The 8,347-nt window shown below is 41.8% G+C and overlaps 1 long non-coding RNA gene across 1 annotated transcript; it reads left to right on the top strand.

The window, feature by feature from the left end:
* The first annotated feature begins 1,683 nt into the window (after positions 1-1,683).
* On the top strand, positions 1,684-8,315 carry LOC112551565. The gene is made up of 4 exons (XR_003095866.1): positions 1,684-2,568; positions 2,681-2,821; positions 2,980-3,204; positions 6,325-8,315. It is a non-coding gene; the product is annotated as an uncharacterized LOC112551565 (long non-coding RNA).
* The last annotated feature ends 32 nt before the right edge of the window (positions 8,316-8,347 follow it).

The raw sequence follows: 8,347 nt of genomic DNA, 5'->3' as shown, positions 1-8,347 counted from the left end.
CCCCCCCCCCGGGGCCCTTTCCCTCCCCACCTCTGCCCACCACAACAGACTTACCAGCTGGAGACAGCTGTGTCCAACGTCCTCGCGGACAGTTGCCTGTTTAGACTATGGCCAAATCTCTGAATCGATGCTGAATCTTCAGATCTGAATTGGCCAAATTGAATCGGGATGGTGATTCAAATCACCAAATCAAATCACTGCCCCTCCGAATTGGCCGAATCCAAATTTGAATCAAATACTTGTTGCTTCGCACAGGCCTACTATCCATGTCCTGAAAACTGTTGCTGCTACAGATGGTACTAGTATGGCAACTTGAACACTGAGACTGACCATCTCTTCCTTCTAGAAGTGGTCTCTCTTGACCTTTGAGTTGGGTCAAGTGGCATGGGGAAGCTCCCCAGGTGCATCTGGTACATTTGTTCTGTTTGTGTACAACCCATTCTGGTGCAGAAGAACATGTACTGTTTAGAGCCTTGTTTTGTCAGGACAAGTGACATTTAAGTGATGCACAGTTTTTGTACTGGCTCCCAGCTCCAGTGAATTTAGAGCTGTTTACCAGGACAGATACAATTATCTCAGGCATTGCATTCCATTATTTAAAAAAACAAAACAGAATAATGAAATGCTCATCACCCATTCCTGGCAGGAAAGTGTTGTTGAATTATTAACTGTGGTTTCATCTGAGGTTCATGGGCACAGGGGAAGAGAAATCTCCTTTGCTTTTTCTGTGGGATGTATATCCTGCAGCAGAAGAATGAGTAGGAAACTTCCCATTTAACCTCTGTTTTCTCTCCCTTGCGTGAGTTAAGCCTATGAGGGGGTGGGGGGAGCCTTATTGAGAGCCTAAATTGACATGTGGCATCAGTTAGGATTAGAAACATCACTTCCTCCCAGAAAGGAAAATGGAGATACTGGATAACTTTCTTGAGCAGGACAGCACAATAATCCTATGCTTTACTGGGTCTATTCCTTGGGCTATTATGAAATAAATGTATCTGTAAGGCAGGGTTGCATAGTCAGAGCCCCATCTCTGTCCTTCTCTTTCCTCACACTGCTCTTGAAGTGATGTGAGCCCTTGGAAGGACAATGAGACAACACTCACTACACTCCAGAGACTGCTGGGCATTAGGTGATCGCTTAGGTTATGTGAGGGTGGAGTTTTAAAAGATCGTTGCTCTATATGCTTATAAAAGTAAATTGTATACTGGCCCTACACAGCTTAAATCACCTCATCAAAAATGCAAACATTAGCATGTCAATAGCAAAGTTAAACCTTTCAAAGTACCTCTCCTTCTTAAATACATAGTTTAATATATATTTATAATTTTAAATAGATATTTGATAACCCTTAATATCTATTCAATATGACCAATTAATTTTGTTAAGGCACACGCATTGGTATATAAGGGATTTTTTCTAACTCTGCATCTAAACAGTGCATAAACATGTATTTTAATTAAGGGTTTTTCAGTGTGTAAGTACTGGTAATGAGAAGTTATGTGCAGCACAAATCTGGAGCCTTACTTTTCCACCAATCCTGTCAGTGATTTTTACACTGAAAGATCTTTCCTTGAGAGCAGACAGACTTTCAAAATTGCAAAGCTTTGCCGTACTACATCAATGTCTAAACATTGCTAGGAATGGAAGCTAACAGTTCTCTTCCCTGGAGTTGCATACAATGCAGAACAACTTGATTATAAAACTATACAATTAAGAGAGATGCATTTTCCTCTGCATAAAACATGTATCAGAGTTTATGGAAATAGTTTTCTGATAATTTTGAATGGTCTCTGAAATTTTGAAGTTCAACTTTTTCCTTCAGTTTTATATACAGGTATAAAGGCTTTCTAAGCAGAAAGAACATAGTTTTGTTTTAGAGTTTAGTAAGAGAGGAACAGGTTTGTGTTTTATTGCGAGTTTGGGGAAATTTCAACCTTTGGGCAAAGTCTAAGGAAGATGCAGCTGTAGCTTGCAGGGGATTTAAAAAAAAAAAATTAGTAAGGAAGTGAAAGCTGGTAATTGTGATGCAAACTGAGTTGCCATTTTAAATAGTGTTACTGTGGATGGGAAATAATGGGGAAGATGGGATAGTAAAAATGGGAGGAAATAATTGTTCATGTACATTAAATTAGAATGAACATTGTGCAATATATAATAATTTGATAGTTTGAATAGCAACAAGGTTATATTAAGAAACAGGAGCTTGAAAAGTTTGCATCCAGCTGTATCACTAAAAATATGAGGAGGACTGTATATAGGTGGGAATTTGGTTTTCAGTCATGGCAGTGAAGCTACCATGATCTTCTGCAAGTACTAGTAGGAGGCTTGCTTTTAAATCGATATCTCAGTTGGGAATAAGGAATCCAAGGTGCTTTATTGGCACAAACCACTTTTAGTAGAACTAGGAATCTGGTAGTAAGCAGCAAGCCTGATTTTTTTAAACGGTATCTGTTTGTGTTTTTAGATAAATGTGAGGTAAACTGAAATGCTTACATATTACGTTTCTTTTTTTCAAGGCTCAGTCTGAAGCTGAGAAGAGCAGAAACTAAGCAGATATAGTGTCAAATGGTAAGAAAAACAAAAATGAATGGAGCCTTATTCCTATTCTGTTTGAATATCACCTTTTTTCTGCAGTAGGAACTCAATTCTGGAATTTTTTCTTTTTTCCTTTGTTCTCTAGATCATGTTCTCCAGGAAAATGGATGGAGCTAGGCCAGATTATGACAGAGTTGAATCTGATCCTCTGTTTTTCTTTCTTTCTTTTTTCCTGTGGAGTGAAGAACAAAGCTGAATTCCCCCTGCAGAATATCAAAGTGAAAGGGTAAAGAAATCTGAATAAATTGCCAAGAGGATGGCTATTTTCAATGTTACCCAGCTAGTTCAGCCCTCTGTGGTTTTACCTTAGAACTGTAAGGATTTTTTCCCCCATTTCTCTTTGTAAACGTGGGTACCCATATGATATGTTGCTTTCCTTTGCAGCACAGTGCGAAATGAGCCCTGCAGTCGGTCATTTCATTCCCCTTCAGAATGAATGAAATTATTTTTCAAAATAAGAAAAATCCTGATCCTTTTCTCTGAAGCTAAACACAGCCTTGTGAAGTCTGGAAAACCTTCATAACAATGCCTTCCCCATCCTTCCTTTCCTATGTTCCATGCAGAGCCGGTGCCAGACAATAGAAATTTGCAATAAAACTTTACACAGAGGTAGGTGTTTATCTTTAAAGCAATCTTGTTAACACTATTTTGTTAATAGTCCTTATAACTGCAGAATCAAGGGGGCATCGATTAGTCTTCATAACATGTCTGTAAAACAGGTAGAAAAGTTTCATCTCTGTTTTGCAGAAAAGGAGCTGAGCCAGACAGAACTGGTCAGCGATAGACAATTTTTTTTCCCCTCCCATGAAAAATCGAGACCTACATTTTTATCCCTAATCAGGATGGAAAGCCAACATTTCACATTTTTTTCAAAAAAATGTGTTCCAGGTTGTTTTGAAAGGTTTTGTTTCTATTTCACCTGTTTGTTTGTTTTTTAAATCTGTAGAATTTCATAGCCACTGTTTCAGAACAAGAAGTTTTCATTCAGAAAACGGACAAAATAGGAAGTTTGGACTTTTTTGAAAAGCCTGTTTCCCAAGATTTGCAAAACCGAAATTTGCCACTCCAAACTGTAAAAACTAGCATTTTGTAAGAGGCATTTTTTTAGCAAAAGTTGTGACCAGCTCTAAAAGCAGGGAGATTCAGTGATTTACTTGAGGCAACATAGAGGCATAATGGCAGCTGGGCACCTGGGGTGGTTCTGGCAGCACCCTACTCTAAAAGCAGGGAGATTCAGTGATTTACTTGAGGCAACATAGAGGCATAATGGCAGGTGGGTGGCAGCACCTTTTTTTTTTTTTTTTTTGCCTCCCCTTTCCCCTTCCTTCCCACCCTGATGTCAGCAGCCAGGACTGCTGCCCTGCTTGCCCCACCATAGGTATGGTACTGAGGGAACAGGTAAGTAGCACAGGGACCTAAATGAGGATTCACAACTCCCTGGTCACTTGCTCAAACTGTTAGAACGTACTTCTCTTGAAATGGTGATTAGTAACATTTCCGAATAGATATAGGAAGTGTTGAAAGTTTGGAGCCCATGTTTGTTCTAATATGTTTTCGAACACAATTATGAAAACTCAGGATGTTTGGATAGTTTGAATAAAATTCAAATAAGGATGAAATTATAAGGGATGCAGGACAAGCTTAACTGAACTGAAACTGTCCCTTTCAAAGGTTTAGAATCATAGAAAGTGAGAGTTGGAAGGGACCTCAGGAGGTCATCTAGTCCAACCCCCTGCTCAAAGCAGGGCCATCCCCAACTAGATCATCCCAGCCAAGGCTTTGTCTAGTCAGGTTTTGAAAACCCCCATGGTTGGAGCTTCTACCACCTCTCTGGGTAACCTGTTCCAGTGTTTTACTACCCTCCTGGTGAGAACATTCTTCCTAATACCTAACCTTAACTTCCCTTGCTGCAACTTGAGACCCTTGCTCCTTGTTCTGTCATCTGCCACCACTGAGAACAGTCTAGCTCCACCTGCTTTCAAACCCCGCTTCAGGTAGTCGAAACCTACTATTAAGTCCTGTCTCGGTCTCCTCTTCTCTACAGTAAATAAACCCAGTTCCCTTAGTTTTCCCTCAGAAGTCATGTCCCCCAGCCCCCACACCATTTTTGTTGCTGCTGGACTCTCTCCAATTTGTCCATCCTTTCAGTAATGGGGGGCCTAAAACTGGACACAATCCTCCAGATGTGGCCTCAATAGTGCTGAATAGAGGGGAATAATCACCCCTTGGCCTAATGGCAGTACATCTACTGACACAGTCCAGTATGCCTTTAACCTTCTTAGCAACAAGGGCACACTGCTGGCTCATATTCAACTTATTGTCCACTGTAACCCCCAGGTCCTTTTCCGTAGAGGTGCTGCCCAGCCAGTTAGTCTTCAGCCTATGCCAGTGCATGGGATTGTTCTGTCCTACGTGCAGGACTTTGCACTTGTCTTTGTTGAACCTCATGAGATTTCTTCTGGCCCCATCCTACAATTTGTCTAGGTCACTCTGAATCATGAACGCCACATGCCTCCAGAGGCTGGGGGGGGCACAGTGAGCTCTCGCAGGTGGTGGCAGTGCTGTCAGCGGCAGGAGTGTGGCAATGGCAAGTGATGAACTCCCGCAGGTAGCTGCGGCGCTGTCAGTGGCGGGAGGTGGGGGGTGGCAAGCACCAACCAGTGGTTGGCAACCACCCACAAATGCCACCAGCAGTGTCGGCAGTGAGAGGGGAGAGGGTGGCAAGCGGTGACCACCTGCAGGCGCTGCCAGCAGTGTCAACGGCACCTTTTTGCAGGAGGTGCACCATCAAGCTCAGGGGGTGCGTGTGCGCCCTCTACATGTCGTCAATGCTGTGAATCCTAGCCCTACCCTCCAGCATATCTACTGCTACCTCCAGTTTGGTGTCATCTGCAAACTTGCTGAGGGTGCCCTCTATGCCATCATCCAGGTAATTGATGAAAACATTGAACAAAACCAGCCCCAGGACTGACCCCTGAGGCACTCCACTTGATTCTGACTGCCAGCTAGACATGGAGACATTGATTACTACTCTCCAAGCCTGATACTCCAGCCAGTTTTCTATCCACCTTACAGTCCATTCATCCAGACCATACTTCCTTAGCTTGCCTGCAAGAATGCTGTGAGAGACCGTATCAGAAGCCTTGCAAAAGTCAAAATATATCACATCCACTGGTCTCCCTGCATCCACAGTTACCTCATCACAGAAGGCCATCAGTTTGGTCAGGCATGACTTGCCCCTGGTGAATCCATGCTGATGAATTCTAATCACCTTTTTCTCCTCCAAGTGCTTAGAAATGGATTCCTTGAGGATCTGCTCCATGATTTTTCCAGGGATTGAGGTGAGGCTGACTGGTCTGTAGTTCCCCGGATCCTCCTTATCCCTTTCTTAAATCTGGGCATTATGTTTGCCCTTTTCCAGTCATCCAGGACCTCTCCTGATCACCATGAGTTTTCAAAAATGGCTTGCCCAGTACTATTGCAATGATGGTCATAATTTAGTGAATATTGCCCTAAACATAACTGAATGCATTTGTTGATCACATAACTTATGTGGCACGCTCTCTTAGCCTAATCAATTCATCCTAGAAGATTCTGATAGTATTTAGTGTGCTAATGCCACAGGTGATGCCCATACTTCTTTCTTCATACTATAAAACAGTGAAGTGACAATTTGTAACAGTAAATATGTTTTCATGCTCACGTTCTCTCGCTCCCTCTCTCTGTCAGATTTGAATCCTGCCCTACACAAAATGCTCATAGCAGCTAAAAAGTTTATGGAAAGAACAATGAAGGGTGAGCCACCATCTGAACCACTAGTCAAGGAAAAATAAAATTCTTGTAAAAATGTATGTATTTGTACACTGTAGTTTGCAAATCTATGTATTGTTCTGTCTATTTTTTATCTGTTGGAGCTTTTTCCATTGTTGGATTACTTCATAATGAATGAAAAATAGATATATTTGATGAAATTCACTTTAAGTAATATGACTGCATTGATGCTATAAACTGCTAGAAATGCAAAAAGATTCAGCTGTAAAAACATAGGTAATTTGCAAGGATCTCTAGCCTTTGCTGCCCTTTAAATGTCACCAGATCCTCTTAAACTACTGCATCTTAGAGCTGGCTTTCCTGTGACCTTAGCAAGAACAGCAGTTTTCCTTTCTAGAATAACAACACTTGAGAACTTGCCAGGAAAAATTAAAATCTGAACAGAAACATAGGGATCTGTAACAGAGTGCTACATAAGGTCCCTGACGCATGTTACACTTCAGATGTCATTAACTGGTTAATCATATCTTAAGTAGTGGTTAATCATGTCTTAAGTAGTGATCTGGCCACACATTCATTAAATTAATGCCATGATAAAACTAGGAATAAGTGACAAAGTTATTCCACAAAATACGTGTAATAACTGTTGGTTCTTACGTCTTAACTGAACCATGTGGCCAATGCTCCCAGTCCCAGAGCGCACTCCCCTGTGCTCCGTGCTCCAGAGGCTGGGAACACTGATCAGCTGATCGGGACTCCCAGCTGGGACAGTACATGGTACCCCCTGCAGCCCCATCAGTGCTTGGAGCTTCCAGCTGCAGAGCAGCACCAGGCGCTCTTGCAGCTGGGAGCTTCGTCAGCTGTGATGTGGTAGGAAGCATGATTTTTGAGATTGTGCATTATATCCCATCGTGCCTTCTTTTTTAACACCTGTCAGCGACCTCAAACAGAATTTCCAGGTGTTTATCTGTTAAAAATCAATTGAGTTATTCCAGCTTGATATCTCTCACAGACAAAATAATGGACTAGTGTAAAGGGGAATGCAGGAGATAGTAATGAGATATGGGACCCAGACTGAGTCAAATCACTCCATAAGCCTCTGTCACAGGTACAGGTGGGAGATTTCAAATTACAAAATAAGTTTGACTTTCATAAAACAGACATCATCTCATACAAAAACCCTAGTGCTTGGCTCATCAACCCCATTATTCGTTTGATCCATTCTCTACCAGAGAGCTGCAATAGTGTCTAGTTGCTGCACTGTATAGTAGATCAGGAAGGTCCAAAAGTGAGATCAACAGTGGGCAAACCAGCAGCTGATCAGCACTTCTGTCATGCTCAGCACAGACTGGCTCTGAGAGGCTTTGCTTGCTGTTGGGATTTTTTTGAGCTTGCATTACATCAGTTACAATGTGGAATTGCATTGTGTTAATTGTCTATGGGTTTTGTTTGTGATTTTTATTCGTCTGCTCTGCTGCTCATTGCAATGTGAAGCAAGGAAGAAGAGTGGTAGAGACTTGTAGTTTTGATGCTGAAGCTTCCGCTTCTGCTACTACTGATGACCTGTGGTGTGGTTTGCTGCACATACACTTGGTGTATTCTCAGTATACAAAAACTTCCCAGTGGTGAAATATATAAGGTTATAAAACCAAGCCTCATGGGATGTGGCAGAAGCCCCAACAGGCAGGATTTTTGTAAACAACCTGGATGAAACATTACAAGAAAGAGTTGGAGAAAATGATCTGGCATGGACAAAGGGTTACTCACTTGGCTTCGCTGTTGACTTTGTACTGTTGCCCAGATTCTCTCCTCTTGGAAGACTGAATCAGTCTAAGAATCAGCAGCAATACTCTATATCAGAGGATCTCAAACTGTGGTCTGTGTGTCAATTTCTTCTTCTCTTCCAATTAGTTTGTTGGAGTGTAAGCCTGTAAGCCTTCTACACAAAATCATAAAAACTTACTATGGATAGGAGCTACAA

Source organism: Alligator sinensis, unplaced genomic scaffold, assembly GCF_000455745.1.
Source record: "Alligator sinensis unplaced genomic scaffold, ASM45574v1 scaffold743_1, whole genome shotgun sequence".
Taxonomy (NCBI): Eukaryota; Metazoa; Chordata; order Crocodylia; family Alligatoridae; genus Alligator; species Alligator sinensis.
The sequence above is the reverse complement of the archived record's forward strand: the minus strand, read 5'-3'. Positions and strand labels throughout refer to the sequence as shown.